Source organism: Falco peregrinus, chromosome 9 (genome assembly GCF_023634155.1).
Source record: "Falco peregrinus isolate bFalPer1 chromosome 9, bFalPer1.pri, whole genome shotgun sequence".
NCBI lineage: Eukaryota > Metazoa > Chordata > Aves > Falconiformes > Falconidae > Falco > Falco peregrinus.
Window position 1 is genome coordinate 15,121,324 of NC_073729.1, and position 26,020 is coordinate 15,147,343.

The 26,020-nt window shown below is 44.8% G+C and overlaps 2 long non-coding RNA genes across 3 annotated transcripts in view; one reads left to right on the forward strand and one right to left on the reverse strand.

The window, feature by feature from the left end:
• The first annotated feature begins 8,514 nt into the window (after positions 1 to 8,514).
• The window catches only part of LOC114011636 (uncharacterized), a 41,782-nt gene continuing 24,276 nt past the window's right edge, over positions 8,515 to 26,020 (forward strand). For both annotated transcript variants that reach the window (XR_003553626.2, XR_003553625.2), the window contains exons 1-3: positions 8,515 to 8,611; positions 10,462 to 10,536; positions 13,546 to 13,676. This is a non-coding gene — a long non-coding RNA (uncharacterized LOC114011636). The remainder of the gene's footprint in view (positions 8,612 to 10,461; positions 10,537 to 13,545; positions 13,677 to 26,020) is intronic.
• On the reverse strand, positions 8,610 to 24,933 carry LOC114011637 (uncharacterized). Its single transcript, XR_003553627.2, has 3 exons — positions 24,806 to 24,933; positions 19,442 to 19,625; positions 8,610 to 10,052 (listed from the first exon to the last, which is right to left on the reverse strand). It is a non-coding gene; the product is annotated as an uncharacterized LOC114011637 (long non-coding RNA).

The window sequence follows — 26,020 nt, forward strand, 5'->3', positions numbered from 1 at the left end:
GCAACATGTAAATGTTGTGTGAATTAGTAGCTTTTGCAGGCAGACAGCCCGATTTTTGTCCTGTGATTAACAGCCGTTCTCTGTTTTCCTTAATGAGAAAACCAGCCAGGCACGCAGAGCCAGCCGTTGGTGTTTGTCATGCTCCTCTCCGGCTATGTGTTGAAGGAAAGAGAGGAAAAGTGGGAATACCATGAAACTGGTAAACTGACTCTCCTTTAAGAAAGCTGGTTAGCTGCAGAGTTTTCAAATTGAGTTTCCCCAGGTGATATTCCAGAGGGAGTTGTTTGGTGGTAAGCGCTCCAGAATACCTGGCTGTTTCATGGAGTTCTTTCATGAGAACAACATCCTTTAGGAAATCTGAGCAGTTAACTAAATGTGAGGTGCTGAGTGATTTTTAAATATACAGTGCTTAAAATAAAAGTTGCAAGCAAGCAAAAGGACCAGGTAACAAGTAAGAAAGTTGGTGTGACAACGGACGAGGTAGGCATAAAGCGGGAATACAGTCTGCCGGGTAGGACACAGCAGCATATACAGCTTTGTTGTCTGTGGTGCTGTGGTTTGAAATGTTTAGCTTGAGTCTGATGCTGGTGATTAGAAACATGCTGTTTGTTATGGAAAGAGCCAAATGCACTCTATTGTATTCTGTTCTGGTTTTTAAACTGCACCCATCGTTGTGGTCACCAGCTTCTTGAAACATTGAGATATTTTTCACAGCACAATGTTTTTCTAAGTGTTATCTAGCTTTATCTGTACAGTTGCAAGTGGTTCAAGTTATACCTGCTGTCAAGTTGCTGCTTGTCTTCTCCCAGAATATATGGATTCTGGATTTACAAGGTTTTATTTGGTTTCTGGTCTGGAAGAGAGCTTCGCTTGCAAGTAAACCATTATTTAAAATGCTGCCAGGGCTGCGTACGGCCTTTGGGGTGTAAGTGTGCTCAGGTAGGTAGCTCAGCTACAGGCAAAGGTTAGAACGCAAGTGAAAATGGTCACACCGGCCGGCGCTTTGCAGTTTCATTTCTTCTATGGTGTAATGAGACACTTTGGCTCTTGTGTAAGTTCATGTTTCCATTTGGGATGCTAAAAGAGCCCTGGTGTATTAGATGCAGCTGCATAAAGGAACAGATCTATCCCAGAATTTGGAGGATGAATCTTGATACAGTTTCATTCTTCCAATAAAAAATACTACATGTTTGTGCTGTATTTATCCTCGGTGACCATGAAAATTCTTGCCAGGCATTATTGTCTCCATGCTTTCTGAGGCAGAAGTCTGGCCAGGTGTAAATGTATCACTGATGTTCTAGCTACAGCTAAAACCATGGCTGCCCTAGTCAGCGCTGTGTGTCCTTGTCACCTTCCTGTATTGCTGCATTGCTTCTGTGCCCTTTCGCTAGGGAGCTTCCACAATTGGTCTTTAAACATGCAAAAGGAAGGAGAAAAGGGACATCCATTTAAATGATTTGTGTACTACTTAATGATGCTTGCAGTGTTCCTGTGTTCTGCACCTCATGTATATTAATTAAACATCCCAGTGTACTTATGTGATTTACCCTTGGAGTCAATGAAAAAAACATCCCCTTGATTTTAGCAATCTCAAAATATAGCTCACTGGATGACATAAGTTTTTCTTGATGTTCCTGATTCCCAGCATGGCTGTAAAACTTGGATAAAAAGGAGCCAGAACCTCTAACCGCAGCATGCCCTTCTAATTAACTGTTTTTCAGTTCCTATTTAATTCCTTCCCAGCTGAGCACTAGACAATAATCTCAGCACTAGAAAATCATTTTAACACTACAAACTAATCTTTTTTTTTTTATTTTTTCAATTAGAGGTCACATTTACGAAAAAATCCAACACCCTGCAATTTTGTACTTGCAATCTGCTGGAGGGTACAAATAAGTGAATTTCGATTTCATTATACTTGACAATGCAGTCATACTCTCCTTTTGATAACTCAGGATTTACTGCTAAAATAACTGGGGAGATAATGAGAGGCATAGTTAGGTGCCAGTGCTTTTGCCTGATAATGAGGAGGGAATTAAGCTTTTTGTCAGTTTGCAGTTTTCTAGTTTGGCCTTGGCCTTGGCAATTGGCACATGTGAAGCAGATAAACGCTCAGCATTCCCTGCGCTGCCGTGCCCTGGGCTGTGCACACCATGCACCCCTGGAGCTCCTCCATCCCTCTTTTCTCCTCTTTTGCTCCCGCCACAGTTTTCACATCTGCCACGGTCCAGAGGACCTGGTTGGTATTTATTTTCTTCTCCCCTAATCTCTCTCTCTTCATTCTCCCTTCTTCTTTCCCCTCCTGAATGCCAAACTCTAAACCTTCATTTTCCACCTCACTTTGACTTCACCTCCCTCTTCTCCTCACCTCCCTCTTCTCCTCCACCAGCCTCTAGCCGGTCTTCCCTCCTGCCTGCTGCAGCCTTCTCTGAAGGGCAGCGGTGTGAGCCTGCTCCTCCCTTCCTCCGTCACCTCGGTGTTTCTCGCTCGCTGCAAAGCCAGTCACTCAGCATGTCAGCAGGTTACTCTCCTGTTAAAAGGACAGGACGAGCACACGTGGTAGATGAGACTGAGATGGAAGTGGTCCCTGGCTGACAGTTTTTAGATCCATTGGACGGTTAAGATAGAGCTAGTTGAAAGTATTGGAGGTATGCTTGTTTAGATACATTAAACTTTGTTTCTCCTTGCTGTTTTCTGAATTCCTGCTGATTGTGAGCACAACCTGGTGCTTTGGCATGGGTCAAACCTGAAGACCAGGCTACGCCTGCCAGGCTGCATGCATTGCATACATTGCTGTTTGTAGAGGCTGGGCTGGTAGGTGCGTGGCCATTAACAGACTGTCAAAGTAGTGTTAAAATCTAGTTTTAGTAGTGTAATTTTAATCCAAGCCAAGTCTTCTGCACATTTTGACCTAGCAGTTGACCTAGACCATCCCTGGATTTTTCAGTTTGGTAATTTTGACAAAAAAAAGCCCCGCAAACAAACCAAAACCTTGCAGCCTTTTCAATGCACGCTAACCCTTTCTATGCTCTCTATAGAAATACATATAAACTTCTGACCTCTCTATAATCTTTTTTTTTTTTCTCCACCACACACTCACTCTTTGCCAAATTTCCAAATATGATTGAAACTTGTAAAAGCTTCACAGTAGTTTTATTGCAAGAATACTCACGATTGGCTCTAAAAGAGTCAAAGCTTAAAATAAATGTTAAATGTCGATCCATTGGAAGTCAGTAAACCCCCTGTGTGTTTTTGCACTTGTATGTTGAAAGCATTGGTGTATGTCTTCTGGATGGGCATACCTTTCATCGTGCTGATGATGGAAGAAGGTATGACAATATAGCAAGGTATCATTGCGCTAATAAGCACTTGAAAACAGCCCAACAGGGTTGTGAGGTCTGTGAATGGCATGGGAGGTGTCTAAGATTTGGTCTCATAAGGAGGCCAGGATTTGGTCTCATGAGGAGGCCAGTATCTGGTCTTATGAGGAGAAGAGGATCTGACCCTACAGGCTGCAGCTGGTGGTCTGCAGGACCCTGAGACCATGGACCCCCTCCTGGTGCCTCCTCGTTCTCAGGGACCTGAGCAGGGCAGCTGTGCTGCGGCAGGCACGGCATGGTGCTCTCTGGGTTGTGGAGAGAAGATGGCGTGTGGCCAGTTTCTGGCTCTCTGCTACTTTACTCCTGAAGCAGAGGGGCTGTCCAGGTCACCCTGCCCACTTTTGTGGGGTGAAGGGGCAGAGGAGGTGGGAGGTGAGGCTGCTCGGGTGGACGGGGCAGGTCGGCCCTGCGGGCACTGCGTTTCCTGAGGGTGCTGGCATGGCTGCTTCAGTAGCGCCGGGTGCCCTGCACACGCGAGGTTACAGCCGTGCTGCAGCACCACGCTGCCCACTGATTGCGTGTTCGGGTGGGTGTGCGTGTAAAGGGTGGGGAGAAAAATCATTTGGCAATGTGTTAGTGAGCTTCCCAGATTCAGATCTGAGCTGCTGTGATCAGATTCTGCAGTTAGAAGTGTGGAAACTAGCTAAATCTGCTAAAAATCCTGCTATCTTCACTAGAAGGCCAGTGAGACCACCTAATCTCGAGAGCCTGCCATCGCCTTGTGATTATATCTTACAGACTTGGCTGCTCCCACATGGAAGAAATGCCTCCGCTCAGATTTGGCTTCGGTTCAGATGCCAGTTCTCACGAGGGCTAAATTTACATCTGGGTTTGAACAGGCACGCAGTGGGCCAGCAACCCCACCCAGCCGTCATGTTTTCACCTCAGCGTGGGGTGAGAAGAACAGGGCTCGCTTTTTCCCTTCCCGCTGCTTTTAATTCCCTGGCTGCTCGCTCCCTGAAGTGGATTGCAGGTGTTCGGTGGGGCCTGGGCTTTCACCGTGTGGCTTGCAGTCAGCGCTGGCCCGGGCCGGCTGCAGGGCTCGGCCAGGCTGCCTGAAGGCTGGTGACAAAGCACCCGTGGGCATCAGCCGCAGTTGCACCGCCGTGTTGCACGTGCCATTTTCCAACCTGTAAGCGCTGCCGAATATTCCTGCCAGCAGTAACACAGAGAAAGCTGATTCAAAAGCAGGCTGCGAGCCCCCGGGAGCCCTCATGGCCAGCAGGTAGAAAGGATGAAGGGGTAGCAATAAGGAAAAGAATGTTAGTAAAAGAATAAGAAAGCAGTTTCCGCCTCAGAATGTAACCGGTGATTATAATGAAGACCAGAGTGGTGCTGGTGAGAAGATCATTTGCACCTCCTGGTGGCAAATAATAATAATAATATTAAAAAAATCTTAAAAAAAAAGTCCAGATCAGCTGTTCATACATTTACTATGCTATAATGAGTCTGCTCAGAATAACCTGTAATAAGACGGCAGCAAAGTCCTGAAAACTATGTCTTATAGGAATGAAAATTAGATATAACAAAAGCAACGTGTTCAAGAGTTGGAGCTCTGCATGTCACTTGAGAATCAAAAATAGAGCCACGAGAAGTGGGATGTTCCTTCTAAAAGCCAGACTTCCAATTAAACCGTCTGAATACTCATATTTTCAGGGTTTATTTTGCAAAGGAGCACAGTGATGCAAAGCAAACCCAGGAAATTCTTGTATAAATGTGCAACACAACGGGCAGTATGTGTTGTCTGCTGTTTCACCTGCACTGAGGCAATATACCTGCGAATATAAGACAGCAGAAAAATGCTGGTTGCGTTAGAATAGTACTCTGCAGCCTTGGCATCGCAGCTCCAGGGATGGGGTTTGGCTCTGAGCTGCAGGCTTCCAATGTGTCTCTGGCTCCTGGGACTCTGTCTGTCATGTGCAAAATTTTGCCAGGTCCTTTTTGAAGCCGCAAGATGCCATTGTAGTAAGTCCCAAAGAAGGTAATAAGTACCTGTGGAGTACGAATATCTCTAGGGACTCCCTAGCAGTGTGTTTTCATATTCTTCTTGCTGTGGGTGGCCTGAATACTGCCATGAAAGAACTTAAGTTTTGAAGTAATCAATCAGATAACAATAAAGTACAGGACTTTCAATTTCTTCAGACATTGCAATCATTGTAGTAGCTGGACTTTTGAAAATCCCCCTGATGACAGTTGTATTGAAAAATGGTTTGGTTTTTTTTTTTTTTAAAAAAAATAATCCTCCGCGCCCCCATTGTTTTGATCTTCTTAAACTTTTATGGGTCTCCAAGAAGTTAGGAGGGGCTGGTAACTGTAATTTGGAAGCGTGACTTGAAAAATATTCGATGTTCAATCCCAATTGTGTAAAGTTAGGGCAGAGTGGAAAGGTATAGACGTGAGCTTTTCAGTCGGGTCATAACTCATCAGTCAACTCAGTAGTGACCTTGCAAGCTCAGTAAGAAGCTCGCTTACAGGATGCAAGCCTTTGTTGATGTTTTTTAATGTAAATGAGACAAATGATTGTGTAGATTTCTCTCTGGGTTTCACAGCTTGGGCTCACAACTGACCCGATCACCACTGAAAAGCCAGCTGATTTATGCTGGTCATGGGATACGATTCTTGGGATGCCGTAAGTATGCTTGTAAACAGGGGGTTACAATGGGAAGAAAAACGGTTTTCCTATTATAACTTTATTTTGGGCACTGGTCTAAGTGCCATCTCATGTACAGTATTGTTTTATAGGTATACCTTTCAAGTAGAGACAAGGTCTCCAAGTCACTAACAAAGAAACAGGGTGAGGTGGTTGACTAATGCAGGCAAAACCTTGCATCTTATCTAATCCTGCCTGGAGAGTGTTGCTAAGGACTGCGGTGGTGCCACACACATGAGGCTGGGCAGGGGCCTGGGAGTGTCTGTGAGCGCTTGGTAAAAGCCTCCTTGACTTTTGGGCGCTGGAGGGATGGCTGAGCTGAAGTGCCAGTTTAGCGCCAGGTCAGTTGGAATTCACTGGAAAGCAGTAGGTGAACGAATGCACCAGGTGGCTCGGAACTGAAGAGCGTATGGTGTGTTTTAAGCTTGGTAACAAGCTTTGGTTTGTGGAAGTTGACTACAGTTTCTGCAGCTGCAAATATGGATGCTCAGAGGATATTCTCATAGGGAGAGAATGTGCATGCTTTAGGAAAAAAAAAAAAAAAAGGCTCACGAGCCTCCACTCCATTGCTGGAGTCAATTGCAAGAGGTGGGACAGTGAGATCACTTGCTAGAATCGGTTCCAGCAACGCGATGTTTGGCAGTACAAACGCCCACTCGTCTATAGTCGCTGAGTCTGTCGCAGGGTGCTGGGTGGCACCCTCCTCGCAGGGGTGCCTGGTGTGTGGGAAGAAGGGAGAATGTCTAGCAAGCTGTGTTCAGAGCCTTGCTGCCTGGTCCTCCGCCCCCAGTGCGGTTGGCCCTAGCCACAAACTGCAATGCCACCGTCCCTGGGGTCGTATCCATACTGAGCGTCACAGGTACTGGCAGGCGGCACTCAGTGCTGTGTGGGAAGGCTGCCTAACCCAGCTCCTTCCCAGCCAGCACAGCTCGTGACTTTCATACTGGCAAACTCCAAATGTAAAATAAGACGACGTGCAGCAAGGGTCTGGAGTCTCCTTGGTCCTTTGCTCGCTGCTTGGTGTGCGCAGGGCCACCGCTGCCCAGTGGCAGCAGCAGTGCCAGCGGCAGCCGGCAGCTGGGATCTGCGGTACCTGGTGTATTTGGGCTCTTCCTCATAGGCAGCAGGGCTGTGTGCCCTGGGTCTCAGGGCTGCTTCAGCCCAGCTTCTCTCGGCTTCCTGGTGACCTAGGTGTCAGAACACCTTTGAAATGTCAGTCTGTGATCTTGTGGTGAGCGCACGCTGGAAATGAATAATGTTTTTCGTGCATGATTTGTATTTTGTGCAGTATAAAAATTGATGGAAATTTTTTTGTGTTCAACAGCTCCAGAAATACCCACCAGGAAACAGAGTTTCTCCGGAAAAAGAGTGATTGCTTTTGTTATGCATGAGCACAAGGACACCTTTCTCCAGTCTTCCCAAACAAACTTCTCACACTTTATAGTTTCTATGTGCCTGATATTATAACATTTATATTCTTTTAGAGCAGGTTTTGGGAACGCATGGCATTTAGAAAGTAGACAACATGTACAGGTCTATATAGCTGTATGCACTAGGAAATATGTACAGAAATTTCGTGTTATGTTCTGGTAACCGTAACTGTTGACCAAATAGCACCCATTGCAGTCATAAGCTAGCTGGTTTTAATTCGGCCAGGATTTGATGCCAACAGGTGCCCCAGGTTCACAGCCTGAGGAAGGGCTGCTCTCCTTGCACTGTGCATCCACAGCTCACTGTAAATGCAGGATTTGCATACACTGTACCATCCGCTGCCAGCACAATTAGTGGTAATGTGAATGGCGATCTTAAAATAGCATATGCTGAAAACATATCTCTTTGCAGACTATTTAGCAGGAGAATTTCATTGCAATTTTTTTTTTTCCAGGTAAAAATCAGTTTCTGTGTTTACAGCTGATAACCAGGTTAGCATCATGATAATTTCCTAAATAGTTGACGTGATCTTCTCTGAAACCTTAGAAGCCAGTCATGCTTATAATGAACAGCAGAGTTTGCCTGATGTTTTATATAGTCTATTTAAGGTCATTGTTATGCTTTAATGTTTTGTTTTGCTTTTTAAAACAAATAGCACAGGCTGGAAAAGAAACATAGGGGTTCCTTTCTATACTTGCTACCTGTTCTGTTCAACAGCATCGCACTGACAGATGAGCAAGCTCTATAGGAGCTAAATCTGCTTTAAATAATCGTTCAACGGGAAGTTGCTAATTAGGATCTGAAGTTAGAAATCCTATCAAAGAAAAAGTGCTTTGTGAGGTGGACAGCTGGGATAAGTGGGACGTAAAAAGGAAGGCAGGAACTCGGGAAGTTGGGAAGTGCTTTCTTCTGGGAGTTGAATGAGTCAAGAAAGTCATACTCGGGTGGAAAAGATGGAGTGCAATGCTGAATACTAAAATGCACGAGCAATAATGTCGCCTTCTGGATATTTACAGTAATCTTTCTGCTATTCTCATCATTGGAAAAACCTCAGCTGGACTTCTCTGGCGTTGCAGTTCCAGAGGATGTGGACCAGTTGGAAAGAGCCCAAAGAGAAGCACAATTAGAGGTCTCGGATGTGACCGAGGAGGTAAGAGCTAATTGTGTTACATGTTTCAGCTTTTAGAGGAGAAGACTTTGGGCCACATAGGGGTGATCCTCAAGTATGCAGGAGGGCAGGATCAAGCTGTAAAAAGGACAGAAATAGTCTTTCCTAAAAGCCCATGGTTTATTTCATAGGATCTTTTGATCTCGCACTACAGGAAGAAAGATATAGGTTAAAGAATAGCGAAAAGCTTTCTAACAGTAGAGTTCTAAATGGAAATACTGGAGTTTCTGTCTTTGGAGGTCTTTAAAAACACAGTAGACAAATCTGTCATGAATGATTTAGGTATAGATGATCTTGCCCAGGGCAGGGGGATAGGATAAATCAGACTACTTCATATGAGGTATTTTCTTTCCCTGATTTTCTGTGATTCCACATTGAGGTTATGCTGACTTTACGTGTGTTTGGATCAGATCCATTACTCTTGTCTGAGTCACATTCCAGGACAGGATTTTAGAAAGGGCTTTGAAAAACTTCAGTGTGATGTGGGTGCCTGCTTCCCTTTTTATCCTTTTGAGAATCCTAGCCTGTGAAAGTATTCTTCCAGCCAAAGCCAGATAATTTTCTGTATGTTGATATTTAAGTCCTCTGGCTAAATCTTTGTTTCCATGAAATGTTTCTGCCCGCTCCAACATGCCCTTGTGCATTAAATTGCTATTTTTCTGGATGAATCATGCTGAGAACATTCAACATATCAAGCTGGGTGTAAAAATGTGCAGTCAGAATGTGAACTAATCAACAGCAGCTCTTGTATTTCTTCTTTACGTGCAAAAAGGACCATTTCCAGATCTCTCCACTGGCTCTGGGTAACCCAAATATCTGAGTGAACAATAAACTGACCCAACCAGCAGACAGCCCCATGGGAAGCAGAGGTTTGGCAAAGGCTTACTAATCTAGCATGAAAACAGAACAGATTTTAAATGAATAAAGTAAACAACATTGTGAAATTCTGTTGATACTTTCTTATGAGCTGTGCATAGCGTCTGTGCTTTTTGCCTCATCCATGCTCTCTGTTGTCTACACATTTGGACCTCCTGTTGGCTGCTGCAACTGTTTTTCTGGTGCTCTTTGATGTCCCATCAGTACTTGTCTTGTGCAGTGTTGCTCCATGGATTTCTCCAAAGAGTCTTTTCCATCTTTCTTCATGTTTTACATCAAGAATGAGGAGCAAGTTACATTGGGGTTAGGAAGTCAAGTGACTACACTTAAGTGCGAGCCTAAAAGCTCCACAACTGAAATGTGCCTGTCCTCTGCATAACAGCCGAGGAGCAGGTTATTAACCCGGGAGCCTGGTGTGCTGCTGCTTAGGCGAAGGGACTTGAGTTCATATTACTCACAAGTGTACTTTCTACACAAGAAAAAGAGGGAGTAGAATTGTTCCTCAGCCCTTCTTCTCAAGCTGGGTCTCACTTTGGAGAGGGCACGCCTAGGGCAGGAGAAGAAAGAGGCACAAGCATGAGTTGGTTGCCCTGTGAGGAAGGGATGTTAAAAGGAGAGAGTCTGCTTGCAACTGAGCCATTGAAGTACTTGCCAGGGCGCAGGGTTGAACCACAGAGGACCTGTAAATTGGGTTTTCCACAGCCTGAAGGAATATGAGAACCATCAGCTCATCATACGAACCACGTTATAAAAGAAAAAAAATATTAATCTGTCAACTACAGATCGTAGGCACTTCAGAGCAGAAAGCTGTTCTGAGCTCACGATGATCTGGATCTCACACCTAGATGACTTATGGCTCTCAGTCTGGGAAAGATTATTTCAGGGAAGTTTCCCTCTTGTGCATTCCCTGCTTGTCGGTTGGGTGCCTTCCCCATGCCTCCCTTGCCCTCTTTCAGGAGAACTTCACTGCAGGCATCTCTCTGGATTCGCTGCATAAGGGAGATGTGGGGAATGCCTGAAGACCGCTGGAGGTAGGTGCACTTTGCCAAGCCCCAGCCTGCAGAAGTCCCCCTGCAAATTGGTGCCCAGACTGTCACTTTCAGCACTCTCCACTGTTCTGTAAGGCTGCTTTGCTTGCTTTTCTCCTGTGCTTTGCAGACCTTCCTGTGCTATATATGCTTCCCTTTCCTCTTCTTATCATGCTGTATAGTCCTTGCTTGCATCAGCTTCCCGCTTCCTTATTGGTTCTTAATCCAGTTTAACTCCTCTTTTTGCTGTTAGTGGTTGCCTACATATTCCCCTGTGGGCTCTTCTGGCAACACACACTTTGAAGCTCAGAGCTGCGCTGATCAGCGCCCATGCGGTGTGCCAGGCATGCTGCATCTCCCCCAGCTCTCGCGCCCCAGAAGCACAGGGCAGTGCCTCTCTTGCTCTTTCAGGGCTTGGGACAAGGTGTCCCTGCACGCCTGGCCCACCGCTCCCTTCAGAGCGGCCAGCCTTGCACGTGCCCGCTTGTTTTTTTCTTAAGCCTCCGTGCCCCGGCGTTGGCGGCATCTGTGACTAAGTGTCAGCCCCGTTGGGTTGCGGTGAGGCAGGCAGGTCTAACTAGCTGCCTGACCACAGCCCGTCTGCCCAAACACGAGGCTGGCCCGTGAGCCTGCCTGGCTGCCCAGCGGTGCAACCAGAACCCCACCAGCTGCTTGGGGCTACTGGGTGCTGCTTTGAACCCCAACCACGGAGGACTGCCCGGGTCCTGCTTCCTTGATGGTTCTTGCTCCTGCTTGTCCTGTGCCTATAGCACAGCATCCCTGGCTGCAAACAGCGCTCCTGCCCTCCATCAGGCTCCTGCCCTCCCTCCAGCCCTATCTAACCTTAACACAGGTTCTGTACACGGATGGCAGCCGACGACCTGCAGCATGGTTAAGCTCTCCTGATGTTCAGCAGGGAGATGGTTTAAAGGGTGAACCGTTATGTGCCAGAAAACACACTGCTGTGTGCTCCTCCAGGAGCCGTGGCTGTCATCACCCTCGCAGCGCTCGCTGTGACATTGGCACATGACCTATGCTGAGGTTGGCATGAAAATTCTTGGTCTGTCTTTCCAAATCAAGTGGCTTTGGCCTGCTTTCCGTTACACTGGCAGCACCGTGGCATTGGCACAGCCAGCCCTGCTGCTCCCCTGCGGGGGTGCAGCCTCGGCCAGCACCCCAGCAGCAGCTACCATGCTGCCAGTGCTCCCACCCGTGTGGCCTCCGGACCCCAATCAAGGGACCACGAGGCTCTGTGTAAGGTCATTGTCTCTCCCCAGGACAGCCTCTTGGCAGCTGGTGGCAAGATGAGGACACCCTGGAAAGGGGACTGTGACAGCTCCACAAGACAGTGTCTCCAAGCCTTGAAGTCCAGGTCGCTGTTTGATCCGGCAGCAGTACTGGACTGCTGCACTTACAGACAAGTCCTAGAGACCCTGATCTCATCCCATAGCCTCAATTCTCATGAACAAAATGTTTATTTAACTTGCTACTAGATATTTCATTATCTTGTCGGTATTATTTTATCTCTTAAAGTCCATTTTTTAAATTTAAGTTCATGCAATACAGTATTTTCAAAATGAAATGTCCTGACTTTTCAGGACAAAATATTGTGACTTCTGTGGTGAAATTAGTTCTCCAAAATGGTGTATTCGTGAAGGATTTTGCTCGCTCAAAGCTTGCTGTTAAAGATCCTTCTTTCTAAACACTTCTCCCTCTGTACTGCTGGGCAGAGAAACTAGACAAGGTCAAGCTTTAAGTCTGGGTGGATTCTGGTGTCCTGACTTCTGCAGATGTTTGCTAAATCAAGCTGTAAGCAATTCAAGGAAAGCATCTGTCTTTGTGAAGCACAGTATGTCTTCATCTGCTGCTTGACCCACAGCCTTTCAGAATATAGCTCCTTTCTCGTTTTTCTTTGGGTGTCCTCCAGCTCTACTGTATTTTCCATTTCATCTCCTTCAGCAGTGTGACTAAGCACCTCTTGAGGCTTAGTCTATGACATGGTCAGTTCATTTGAGTTGATATTTTCTGGGAGTTATACAGCTGGACTCTGGTTTTTAAGTTTCCCTTTACCCAGTAATTTTTTTTCCCCTTGGAATAGCTGAAGGAAATGCACACAAACTAAAATCTGCATGTGGTTTTACTTGGAACACTTAACGAGAGGCATTGATCTATGTGTTTCTAGTCTGTTTCTACAACAAAATATTATTCTGAATTCTGTACAGACCTTCCCTTACATTTGCAAAAGTGAAGATATTTGGCAATTACAATTTCAGCCAGAAAGCAATACATTCTGAGCAGTTCTGGAACATCATATTAATGTACTTTCCTCTTTCTGCCATCCAGATCCTCTTTTAATGAGGGAAAGACATTGGTGGTCATCCTTTGTGTTCCCAAGGTGCCTTGGCTCCCAGAAGCTCTCCCCATATTCTCTTCCAGGCTTTCCAGGCGTGTTAACAAACATCCATTGCTGCATAGACAGAGGCAGCCTTTATGGTTTTTGCCATGATTAAACTTGGCAAGATTGACATATTGGATTTAAGAGAAAGAGTCTGGGTTAAAGTGCAGGCTGGACTACCAGGAAAAAGCAGGAAAAAACCCCAACCCCAGGCAGAGTGAAGGCAGGTTGACTGCTGGAGGTGCAGTCCTCTGCTGCCCCAGCTTGGGCTGGATGGTTTCAGGCAAGCCTACCTTTGATCTCAGACTCTCATGGTTGCTAAACTTTACTCACACATTGATGTCAGTAGGATTACGTGTGAGGTTAAATTAGATTAATAAGTGTTTGCTAAATTGGAGCTTTGGACGTGCTCCTGGAGAGCACACGAAGGACATTGTTGTGGGCAGCTGGAGTCACAGCCATGAGTCATGCCACTTGATGAGAAACAAGGAGCATCTGTTAATGGCAGGTGCTCTAACTGAGAGCAAAATAAAGTTCAGCACAAAAGCCTGGTTTCTCATTTCTTCGGTGTACCCAGGCATATTTGCTTCTGATTAAACCTGTTTTTCTTCACACAGCTGCGATTTCCAATCACGGTACCCTGGGGCACCTGGGTGCTAACATCCCTGGTGTGTGCTGGCTTCTCCCTGCAGTTTGCTGACTCGTAGCTCTGTGGCCGGGGAAACTGCAGCCTTCCTCCCATCAGTGGGTAAGTGTGTTTGCCTTATCCATATCTATACATCTGAGAATTTTAAGTAGTTGCTCCACGTGTTTTTTAATCGATCAGATTTGTGCTGTACTGTGCATCTGAATGGAAATTTGCTGACTGCGTTTGGTTTTTGGTCTCCAGGCACTCGGAGAGCTTGGCTATTCCTGTTAGAGTTCATGGAGACAGATCCTGCCTACTTAAAGTCAGCGTTGTTGGCTTCGATAAATCAAGAAAGTTTGTGCATTAAAGGATTTTCCAGGTTGTTTGTTTTCCAGGCTGTTCAGAGCCTCCAGAAGTGTTTTTAGTTAGCATGTAACAGTCAGCTTTTAATGTAGGCTGCTGTGAGATGGAGGAGGAGATTGAGCAATGTGTGAAAGGCGGTTTACTTGTTCTCCCAGAAAGGACTCAAAATAGCAATTTGTGGTTTGGATGTGAAGTGTGAAGAGGTTATCTGACTGACCTGGGATCACACAGGGTCTCTGCAGTAGGACTAGAAAACAGTTTGCTATCTTCCAGTGCAGTGCTGCACCTAGTGATGTATGGAACAGCAATGAACCCTTCAGTGACCTTTATTACAAAACCAGGCTCTTAGGTACCTTTCTCCTTTTTCTGAGTTTTTGTAGGCTACTGTCACCATATTCATGTTCACTGCTTCTTAAACCGTGATTTATTAAAGTGGTATTAACTAATCCAAGAGCTACTGAGAACCTCTGCTCAAACTAGCAAATGCTTTTCTTTGATTTTGGATGCAAGTTAATGGAGCCATGAGAGACTGGTAATACTCTGAGCGTCTATGGCTTAACCACAGAAGTGTTATACCTGTGCTATCCTGCTCGAGGTTTGGTGTTCCCTAGTGCTTCAAGGACTGGTAGGAAGCCGAGTTGAAATGGCAGGGTTGGGTGGTTGTTGCGCACAGGGCTGAATGTGACCTATAGGCAATGTTGTTTTGTAACTTCTGAGAATGCAGATGGCAAGGCTAGGGGAGAGGAAACTGTAGGATGGGTAAAGAAAGTGGATAATCTTTAGCTGGGCTAACAAACTGCATATCTGCGATACAAAGCTGAATTTCTTCCCTCTTTCAAGTGGACTTGTAGTGTAAATGATCAGGGAAACTTGGGTCGAGGCTCTGTAAAGCACCGTATTTGTCATCTTGCCTTTCTACTGCGTTTTTTTTTGTTTTCAGCTGGGAGGTATAGCACCCCAAAATATGATCTCCACCTGTTAGGACAGCACTTAGTGGTAAAAACAGATCTCCACATGATTTGCACCAAACTTTGTCATAAAAATTCATACGCTCAAAGAACGAAGCATTTAATTTTGAATGCTTGCAATGCAAAAAGCAGACTTTGGGGTAGAAAAGGTATCAGAGTGAGTGTATTCACCAAGAGGTTCACCACGTTTTTTCCTCGGTATGGTTTCAGAATAGCCTAAGACCAAAAGAGAGGCCCCCGTAACTTCCCTGCAGCAGGCTCCTGCGGATGCAATCACAGCAGGGGCTGACTGAGGTGTGAGCCCTGAGATGGTCTGTAATATAGTTATCGGAGTCTGGTTTCCTTCATTAACCTTTGACCTCCAAATACCTGGGTTGAGACACGGCAATGTTGTTTGATAACAGAAGAAAGCACAGGGGTAGTTAAAACTGCACTCTTGGTTGTCACCGCCTTGTTTACCTAAGGCGTGTGATGATGGTCAGGGGACAGGCGTTGACAAACATTAGAAGGATTTTTTTCTGAGGAAAAGCTAAGCATGAGAATAGGGGGGATGTGGCTGAAGATGAGTTTTGCTTTGCATATCTTAGCAGTGGGTTAGAGAGGATGGAAGTTGGAAGTGAGACTTTGGCTATCTAGTTATCTGAGGAAATAAAAGATTTACTCTTCTCTGACCTATATTTCTGGTAAGATGTGGGTTTGTGGGTAAATTCAGTCTTTTTCTTGTTGTTGCTAGCAAATGCAATGTTAAAGTACACACACAAAAATTGCTGTTAGAGTAAGCCAGAAGTAGCTGTATCTCCATCAGAAAAATCAGTTCTTTGATAGTGGTATCTTTGTAGCTTTCTCTCTTCCCCCTTTCCCCTTCACATCTGGGGATGTGGTTACCCCTCACCTCTGTCAGCTGCCTCCGCTCAGGGAACCCCCTGGCAGGCTGGAGCAAACCGGGCAGCTCCACGTTACGTGACTCCTGGTCGCCTGTTTTGGGTAATGAGGAAGTGTCCAGTACTCCACTTGGTTTTGGGTAGTTACAGAGTCCCCTTAGGCCCTATGACATGTGATGTGGAGTAGATTAATCTCAGGACTGCCCTTTTCCATGCTGGATCAGTGCTGAAAGCAGCCAAGACTGGGAATCACAGTTGAAATCCAATAGTCGAAATCTCCCAAGGTCTTTGGGAGATACTGTCTTCTGATTTTTATGATTCACATCCCTCCAACCTGAGTGAGGTGACAACATGGATTTGGGTAATCTGTTTTCCAGGATTTTTCTTAAGTAGTCAGAACTGAAGTAATACTCTCCAGAAAGCATCAGTACTCTGTAGTGGCTGTTGGGGAGAGGATGTCAAGTAGAAATCTTGAGAACTTCTTTCATGTTACTACTCTTTCATCAAAACTTCTCATTAACCTACCATTCAGATTAACTTGCCATTGACCTAATTTTCTTATGTCTTTTTAAATGATGTTGCATTTCACCCTGGAATGAAGCACAGTGCTGCTAAAACTCTTTTAATTTATATTGTGTTTGACAGAGCAGCTCTGATTTTTGGGTGAAGGTGTTCTTGCAGTTATGTCGAGCTCTGTAAGGAGTTTACAACAATCACAAAAGCAGTGAGATTTGAGAGATCAGATTAAACCCCAGGAGCTGCCGTTAAAGCTCATTGAAGCAAAGGGCAGGGCTTCTGGTGACCCATTAATCTCTGCATCTGCCCCAGCATACATGGGAGTTTGGAGTTTGCAGGAAGGTGCATGCCCTATGCCAGGAATGAATAGTATGTGGTCTTGACAATGCATTTAGCCTCCTCCGCATGCAGGAATGAGAGCCCAAGTAGCTTGTCCCTTATCTTATGTGTTTGTCCCTTGCTTGTCACCCTGTCAATTGCCAGCGCTGCTAGTCTGGCTCATGTTTTAGATGGCCTCTCGACCTTTGACTGTTTAGTTGACGTGTCTGCAAAATGATGCTTTTGGTAGAGTTTTTGCATACTTGGGATCTGAAACAGAAGGAAAAACTTAGGGACTGAATCTGAGGTGTTGAAATGAGTTTGGTTTTTTTTTTTTCTCACTCAAAAATTCTTTTTATGCTATATGAAAATGAATAAAAATACATGTTAAGCCTTAGCTCTTCGACAAAACTGCCCAAGAAACCTGTAAGAAAGATTTAATGAGAATGTGTTGATGAACATGTGTTCTCTTTGTCTTTAGCCCTGAATTAATTTCTGGATTTTTATTTGTCTGCGTGGGGATTGATAGCTCTCTTGATTTAGAGGTGTTTAACATTGCCTTTCAAGAGTAACCAAATCTGCACATCTGAGGTAGCATGTTCTCCTCCAAGTCAGAAGGAATAAATTGTTTAACAGCTGCTCATTCTTCGTTTACTAACCAGTACATCCTAGATGAAGATTTTCAGTATTTTGTTCTGGATTGCTTAGCCACATCCTTGTATTTGGTCAGGTTCCTGTGTTTAAGTGAACCGTGTTGCATTCAGCATGTCAGCTTCTAGGACAGTGTTTGAAAGAAACAGTTCTAACTGTTTTGAGGCATACAACATTCAGATCTGTTGAGGGTATCGTAGCATTGACGGTTGTCTTTCAGGGCTATAAAACGTTTGAAATGTTTTTGTATGGTGCTATGTACAGCAACTGATGTGCATTTAGAAGGCACATTTAGAATAACATCAAGTATTAAAATAATGGCTTTGAAAAAGCTGGATGAATTTTTAAAACGTTATTTTGCTGTGAATTGATCTTCTAGAAATTTCCACAGGAGTTACGATGCCATTAGCAGTGTGCATTGTGTCAAGGAGGTCCTGAGCACCATGAGCTTGCTGTGCTCTTATCAGGGAATAGACAAAATGGAAGCCTTTCCTCTTCCCTGGATGCACTGAAGCATTTAGAGTTAAAATGTTCTAGGCAACTGCTAGAGAAACATTCCTCACTGTGTGCCACCTCTGTGAGCAAAAAATATGAGCCCAAATAAAAATATGAGGCCAAATAAAAAGCAGAGTATTCATAATGGACAGTCTCTTAAATATTTCCCTTTTAATCAAGGTCAGAAAGTATTTACTGTATTCGCACGTGCCCAGGCCTCCCCATTGTCACACCTAACTGTTGAAATGAAGAAGCGTTCATGCTATGGCATGGTGAGATGGGGAACAGTCGTGGTTTGGGATGATACAGGCTAGATGGGAGGCCAGCAAGATATATTTAATTTCAAAAGATGATTTGAAAAACCAGTTTCTCAGCGATACCTGTAGGGGTTATCTTCCTTCTGGGCACGGTGTAATCAAACGTGCCACAGTTTTTCCTGCTGTTTTCTTGTTTGGAAATGGACATTGAAAAGCACCGTATGGCTGAACTTCCCTTTGTACTGTGTCGTGAAACAAGGCAAGGAGATTGATAACGGAGTTCAGTTGTCTGAAAATGCATTTCAGTGAGTTTTTTTAAGACAGACGTATTTTCACATCAAGTGAAAGCAAGTAATGCAGGACGTTTCAGACAGAAACCTGCATGGTAACTGCAGGTGAAAACTTCTGAGGACCTTCTTTGACACTGTTACTCATATCTCTGAATACTAAGATGTAGCAGTTCACACTAGCATCGTGCCAAGCATGTGAAAATGAACATCTCTGCCAGCGAAGAACTTCAGTGTGTGTGTGTGTGTGTGTGTGTATATATATATATGATCTCCTTTTGAAAGCAAAGCCCCAATTACAGGTGTTCTGTTATGTTGTTGGTTTTTTTTTATTTATTATGCCATGGTTCTCACCTGTTAGAATAAGCCATTTAGAGAAAAAAAAAACCCTCAGAAAATACAACTTAAACTGAATCTTTAAATGAGCCAAAGAAATACTTAATCTTCTTGAAAACCAACAAGAACATGTCCCACATCCTTGAATTTACAGACTGATTTTTTTTTTTTTTTTTTTTTAACTTTGAAAGATTAAGTACTTCTTTCCCAAATACTCACCCGAAAGTACTTTGTGGGAGAGCCAGTTAATTGTTACTGCTTCAGGGAACTTTAAGTAAAAAACACTGAGGCTGTTTTAATGATCTTATTGCTGAAAATATATGGTTCTATTGTCTCTATTTTGCATGCTAAGTCCCGAGAAAGTTTTGAAGGACTGTGAAGAACAAGGTTATTACAACTACCTTCACTGGAATTCTGCTTTATTGTAACAGTTGTTCGAAACTGTTTAGGCAACTGGGAACCATCTTAAGTTTTAATAAAGTTTAATTAAATTCAATTAGGTTTGTTGCTTCTTTGTGCATTTAATTTTCCAACAGATAAGATATATAGATAAATATAAAAATGTGTACGTATGCTGTATCTATATATAGATATACAGATATATCTGCACACACAATTTATGGAATTACTAATAAGTAATTAACACATGAAAGTTGCAATATATAATTACTACCTCCCAAGTAAAAACATAATAAATGTTTCTGAAAGGTACTGGACAGGTCATTCTGTGTTGTAATAATCCCCCAGGTATGGTTTTGTACTCGGATGACAGCTAGGTATCGTACAAATAACACATAGCTGTGCAGTACATACCTGTGCCCATCCTGCCGTCTCCTTTTCTGATGATGAAGTTACCTGAAGGTACCAGCCGGTTGCAGAGATCCAGGTGGCACCGCAGGTTCAGGCTCTGAGGCACGTTTCTGGATGGGCGATTTAGCTGCAAGTCTGTGATGGGAATCAAGCAAACGGCATAGCTCTGCCTCCTCACACTTTCTGCCTGCAAACAAGATGGTAGGAGCTGAAGAAAATCTTTCTAGTAAATAGGTAATGTGATTAACTGGTGTACAATTCACGGTCAGTCTGCAGAGGGATCAAAGATGGGGAATGGGACATATGGACAAAAGCAGGCATGAGCCGCTGGCTCCATGGGGCGGTTGTGCTGCTCGCCTTCCCGGCCAGCCCAGTGTCAGGCAAGCTGCAGCACTGGGCTGTTGGGAGACTAGGAGTGAACTGATGGAACGTTTGGAGTTCGATGTTCCCAAGCCTCCTCATCTACACCCAGAATCTAAGGAGAATATAGATCATTTGTTCTCTCTCAGCCTGACTGCTGATGAAAAGCTGTCTTCTACTTTCATGTGTTAGCCTGCAGTGAAGGGAAAAAGAGTTTGTGCTTGAGTCCAAGTATAGGTTTTTTAATTTATTCATCAGCTGAAAGAATTAATGGTTATAGTTTGTGAACATATTGAAGCCTCAACTAGTTGTAGTGTTTGGTTTTTTTTTTAAAAAAAACACATTATGCAATATGCCAAGTAGAAAAGTTGATTTAAAAACCCCACAATAATAAAAAAACCTTCCCAGAGTGATGAAGACTGTTATACAGGGCTGTCATTTGGTGCCAACGTGATTTTCCAGTGATCTTGAAAACAAAGAGTGAGGGAACGCTGAACAGTAGGCTGTCTCAACAAGTGCACGTGTGAAACATGTTTTTTCTTCCCCTGCCCAGTCAAAAGCTCGTGTTATTCACACACCTTTGGGGCAATTATTTGAAAAGTTATTTAGCTCCCTGTGCGTTTCTCATCCATGGATGTTTCCAAGGCAGTTGTGGGCAGAATGCAGCAGGGCTGGGAGCAAGCTGCTTTGTTTGCTGGCCGCTTAGGGTGGGCAGAGCGATGGCAGAATGATGTACAGCTGTGGGGCACGTGGTCGATGTAATGAGAGGGGTAGGCGGTTAATAAACACATGAAACCTGGTGCAGTGATGCTGTAGAAATGCCAGGCCCGCCTGAGGTGTCAACACACCAGTTTTAAATTTTTAAATGACATGCAAGTGTCTTCTTTCTATACCCAGTGTATGCTGGGTGAAAACAGCTGGGTTTATTTACAGTTGGTTTCCTTTCCCCACTGACCCCCCAATTTTTTTATCCTTACCAAACTTTCATCGTGGAGACAAGGAGCCTTCAGTGAACCTTGGAGAGCATAAGCTTTGCCCTGAAACTCATGGTGTTACTGGTAAGCTTGCTCTGGTCCTGGTGAGATCCTTGGAGCAGAGACAGTCTCAATTTTTGGTGGTGCCAAAGCCTAGTGCTTCTGTCATGCGAAATGTAATTCTGGTATGTTAAAGGACCAGCTTCTATGCTTTGAGTCTGAAGAGATTTTCTTGTCATAAATAACTCCTCAGAGAGGTGGCACTGGCCTGAGTGAACTAGAGAGAAATCCAGTTTCTGCTGCTCCCCTAAATGTGGGAGTGTTAGTGCTTGGCCAGCTTCGTGATGTGAGCTGCACAGAGGCATACCTGGACTTTCCCCAGGGGCAAAAATGCACTGCTTAGCTCCTGCTTAGTGAAATGTGTGGTGTCAGGCGTTTGCCAGCACCGTCGGCTTGGATTGCATCTAAATGCATCCGAAGGAACAAGGACGTGGTGGAGTCGTGCGGCTGCTGGCACCGTGCCTCTTGAGCCAGTGCCTGGGGTTCAGCTGTGGGGTAAGGCTCCTGGCTTCAGCGGGGCTGTTCTGAGCTTGCAGGTGCAACGCCTGCTCCGGTGCCTTGATGCAGAGGAGTCCCGGCTTCCTCGGGAGCTCCCGCGGGGAAGATGCTGCAAGACGTGTGTTTGTGAGCATTGAGTGGGATAAGGTAGAACAACGCGGACCCACCATGGGCCTTTCTGCAGCATCTCTGCTGCTTGCGAGGGAAGCTTTGTGAGGGCAGTGAATGCCCTCCAGTGGCAGAAAATAGGTAAATAGGTTGATTCCGTTTGTTTTCCATAACTGATAACTAATTGGTGTATATAGTCCAATTCCAGTTTATAGCTGTGTCCCCTTACAGGGTAGCAGTGCAGTATTAGTGAGTGTCCCTGTCTCTGGTCTTGCAGTTCACAACAGGGCGCAGCAAAAAGCTTAAGCTCAGCTGAGATCTTTACTTTTACATAAGGATGAATGAAATAGTTACTTTTATATAAGGCAGTGGGCCTGAGGTCAGTGAGAGGATGCTCTTACTAACAACCTTGTGTTGCTGAAGGTCATGTAATCAGACTGTGCAGCTTCAGGAGCTGCCTGTTGATACAGTCGTGTTTGCCGGAGCATACACCGGGAAGGGGGGCATCCAGCGTGCTGCAGCCAGCAGGCAGAGATGGGGAGAATGGGAAATGTGGGGTCTGAAGGCGTGAATCTCTTCCACAGAGAGGTTTTACGCAAGTGTGGAGGTTTTGTGTTGGTTTTGATTGTGTTTTTGCTTTTTAAATAGTGCTGCCATAATGTGTCCAGGCATGTTTGTGGGTCAGAGCAATTAAGATTTTTCTTGCTAGTTTACAATGTGGAAACATCCTTTAGAGGGCACTGAACACGCTGCAGCCTATTTCCATCTTTGTCATGGAATAATCCTCTGGTAATACAGAGACCACATGGGGTGGAAATGTACTTGATCCACCCTGCATGTCAAACTCAGCACAGGTTTATAAACAAATAAGAAGCTTTTCTAACCATAAGTCAAAACCCCAAGAAGGGCTTGAATACCCCCACAGTGCTGACCCCAATGTGCCTGTTCAGTGAAGTTGTTTCCCCAGCCTGCGTCTTGGTGTCCCAAGCCTGGGGGAACTGCAAGGCACGTGCAGCAGGGCCAGCCACCGATGTTTATGTCAAAAAGTCCGTTGTGCTTGAGTGTTGTCTTAGGAGGAACAATTATCTAAGTGTTCATTAGAGAAAGTGGACCCGTAAGCCATTAGCTCCACTGTTCCTACATCCCAGGTTCATGTATGGGAATGCATCCATCTGATCATGGTCTCTGTGGCTGGGGGCTTTGTCTTGTTCCATGTTTTAGCTTGTTTGGATAGCCAGGCATCCAGTGCCCAGCCTGCGCTCTGTATAGGCCAGTGGCCTGGAAGTTGAAAACTGGCATCAAGGACGGAGTCCAGCCCAACATATTTTCCACTCTGAGTTGGCCAGAGTCCAGACATCTGGAAATCAAAATATCATGAGCATCTTTAAAAACAAAATTGAGCAGTGCGGCTTTTTTTTCCCTTTCTCCCTGCACACCCCCCCCCCCCCTCCCCCCGCCACCTTGTGAAGCACAGCCCTTATAAATATTCTGACAACAGTGACCTCAGAAAGGGCTGATGCTGATGTGTCTTTTCTCTCTGGTCACTCTCTGCCATGCCCGGTCTGGCTCCATGCTAGATTGCTCTGTGGCGGGAAGACAGTTGTCTTGATTAAGACTTTTCAGTCGTCTTAAATAAAGTTACCTTGTTATTTGCAACACTTAGAGTCTTCCTTCCAAACAAAAGGATGATACCCCGAGCTCTAAAGTAATATTTTTGGGTGATACAGAGGCTGCCCTTTTGGAGAAGAGATCAAGCTGTGCTGCGTGTGCTATGTGAATATCAGTACAGGTAAAAGAAGTAATTTGTACTTTAAATGACCCTGGATGTTTTCTCTGGAAATATTGCTTTTCCAGGAAGAATTTTCTGGGTTCATCATCATTTGGTGATGGCCCAGGAAAGAGTGAGATCAGGAACTGATGCAAAGGTTAGTGCAAGACACACAAGTCTCTTGTAAACTGTGGCTGGTTTGCTATGTAAGCTTAGTACAAGTTATTTAGCATTTCCCCCGCCTCCTTGAGTGCCTCTGTGTAACCAGCTACGCAGGGGTTTGCTATTTAACCGTGCATCGCTCATGAGGGTTTCACTAAAATATCTATTGGAAAGAGACAAAGAATCTTCATAGTATTTGTGTTAGTTCTCAAGTGCTCTAAGAGCTGTGCTTTCCTTCCTGATTTTGGCAGATTGTTGATTTTACCCTTCAAATGTTTTGCTCGGTTCAGCAAGCAAATATAAAGACTTTTCTATTTTATTCTAGGAAATGCAAAAATCTATTGGATTAAATGAAAGAATTACCAAGTATATTTAATTAAAAACACTGGTTATCTTTCTTTTGATTTAAAGGACTTTGCAAAGTTGATAAAGAAACTGAGTTGTATAGAGTTAATCAGAGAAAACAAAATCTTTTTTCTTTTTTCTTTTAAATAATTTAGTATTACTTTTTCATTTTTTTGGTCTTTGAGGCTAGTATTATGAACACTTGTAACACATAGAAGTATATGAAGACAAATAGTATTATTAGCAATTCAAGAGCAGAAAAGATCCTCAGTTAAGGAAAAACATATTTCTGCTTTCTCCAGATTGGTTTCCAAAGGCAATTTCCACCTCGATCCAAATGATATTTGTCTGCTGTTGAAGGCAGTCACATTGCAAGTCATAAGCCAAAATGTTCTTCACAAGATGCTCTGACGGAGCCAATTTCATGCTTATAGATTGCAGCTGAGTGTTAAAGTTTTGTGTTTCAAACACAAAGTGTAACAGCATGTTCATACTGCACAACTCAAATAATACAAGCGGCCAAAAAGTGAGTTCTGTTGACTTTTCTGTTGAAAACTTATGTTCTCAAAGGTCATCAGTCAATATTGCCTTGTGTGTGCTCGTGTGTATCGACAGGGTGTTGGGCTACGAGGAAAACATGAGCTCGTGTTGACACAGTGTTACTTGGAGGAAAAGGTACGTATCTGCTGCAAGAGTCATGTTTAGTAAGAGGAGTAGCACTCCACACCATTACTCATTTGCAATCAAGCACCGCGGTTAATTTGCTCAAACAGCAGATCGCAGCCTCCTGGGACGCCCTGCTGCACCATCGGCCCTGACCTGGCCAGGCTGGGGCACGCAGTGAAAGCAGCAAAACCAGGGACTTTTGCCCTGTTTGGTCCCGATAACGCTGCCCAGGGCCTGGCCTCAATGGGGACGTGGGACAAAGCTTTCAGGTTTCAGGCTGCCTCTGCTCGCTGCAGCCCCAGGGGGAGGATGTAGGCTGAGGATGCAGGCTCTGAGCATCGGCTGGACCAAAAGTTGACCAGCCTTTGGCTTTAACTCTGCTGAGCCCTGGCTCCGAGAGCTAAGGATTCCTCCTCTAGCACTGACCTCCTGGTAGCAGGGGTGTCCTCTCACAGATATACCGATCACTCAGGCAGCAATGCCAAGTTGCTGCAGCTGCCCATGTCCTCAGATAGACCGTGCGCTCCTGTTCCCTGCAGTGGTCATCACTGGGATTAGTAAAGTCCAAGCAAGTTTTAATGAGTGCTTATCTGCATGTCCAGCCAGCTTCAGGGTCACACCGGTACCCTGACACCAAAGGTTATGTTGACCCAGAAAGGAACTGGAGTACATCCAAACTGCTTCACGCTCAGCTCACTGATGTATTCTAATTAATAGGGCAGCTGCAGCAGCGCTGAGTTTTGAACTCGGGGTTTTTCATTCCCGGTTTAATGTCTGTGCATAACACTGCGATAGACATCTCTCGTGCGGTTTTGTGGTTTAGGATGTTACCCTTGCCTTTTACTGAGCAGTGTTGTGTCCCTCGCACAAATCCTTGGGTCAGTGTCCACAGGCAAGAGCATGAGCAAGACCTCGAGTGGTGAAAGGAAGCCTTGCTGTTTCAGATCTTCTTTGTCCTTCATTTAATTTAATTTCTTTTCTTTTTTTTGGGGGGGAGGGGTTTAATGTTCTGAAACAATGTCCTGTGCAGGAAAGGAATCCCTGAGCTTATGCTGTTTCTATGTTTAACAACCCTTTTTGATAGAGCACTTTGCCCGCTGCAGAAGGAGTGGTGAGGGATGTGTTTATGAGCAAGGATGGTCATGCATGGCAGCAGAAAATCTGAGCTCATCCCATCTCTCTTTCCTAAACAAGAGCCTGAAAATACTGCCAAAACCGCTCACTGCAAAACATAGAATTTGGCTCCTTGGCCACGTAAAAGCTGACTGGAGCTATGCCTCTGCTCAAAATGCTTTCAGATTTATAGGCTGTGTGGACTAGATAAAAATACTTGGAGGGGAAAAGGAGGCTTTGAGGGATTATTGACTCTTCACCTTATTACGGACAAATAAACCTACGGGTAAAAAAAGAACAGAAATGTGTTTACTCGGAGACATTTGATCTGATAGGGAGAGGCAGCTGCAGAGCCAAATGTGCCCTGCATGCTGTCTAATCTCCAGGAGATCTGTGCTGCAGGTCAGACCCATTAGTCAGACCCTAACCCCGCTGAAGCCTCCTGTAGAAGGTAAAAAATGTCCGAGAAGACTGTGGTGATGCTTACTAATCCTTGGCTGTGCTATGGTGACTTTTTCAAGTTGGGTC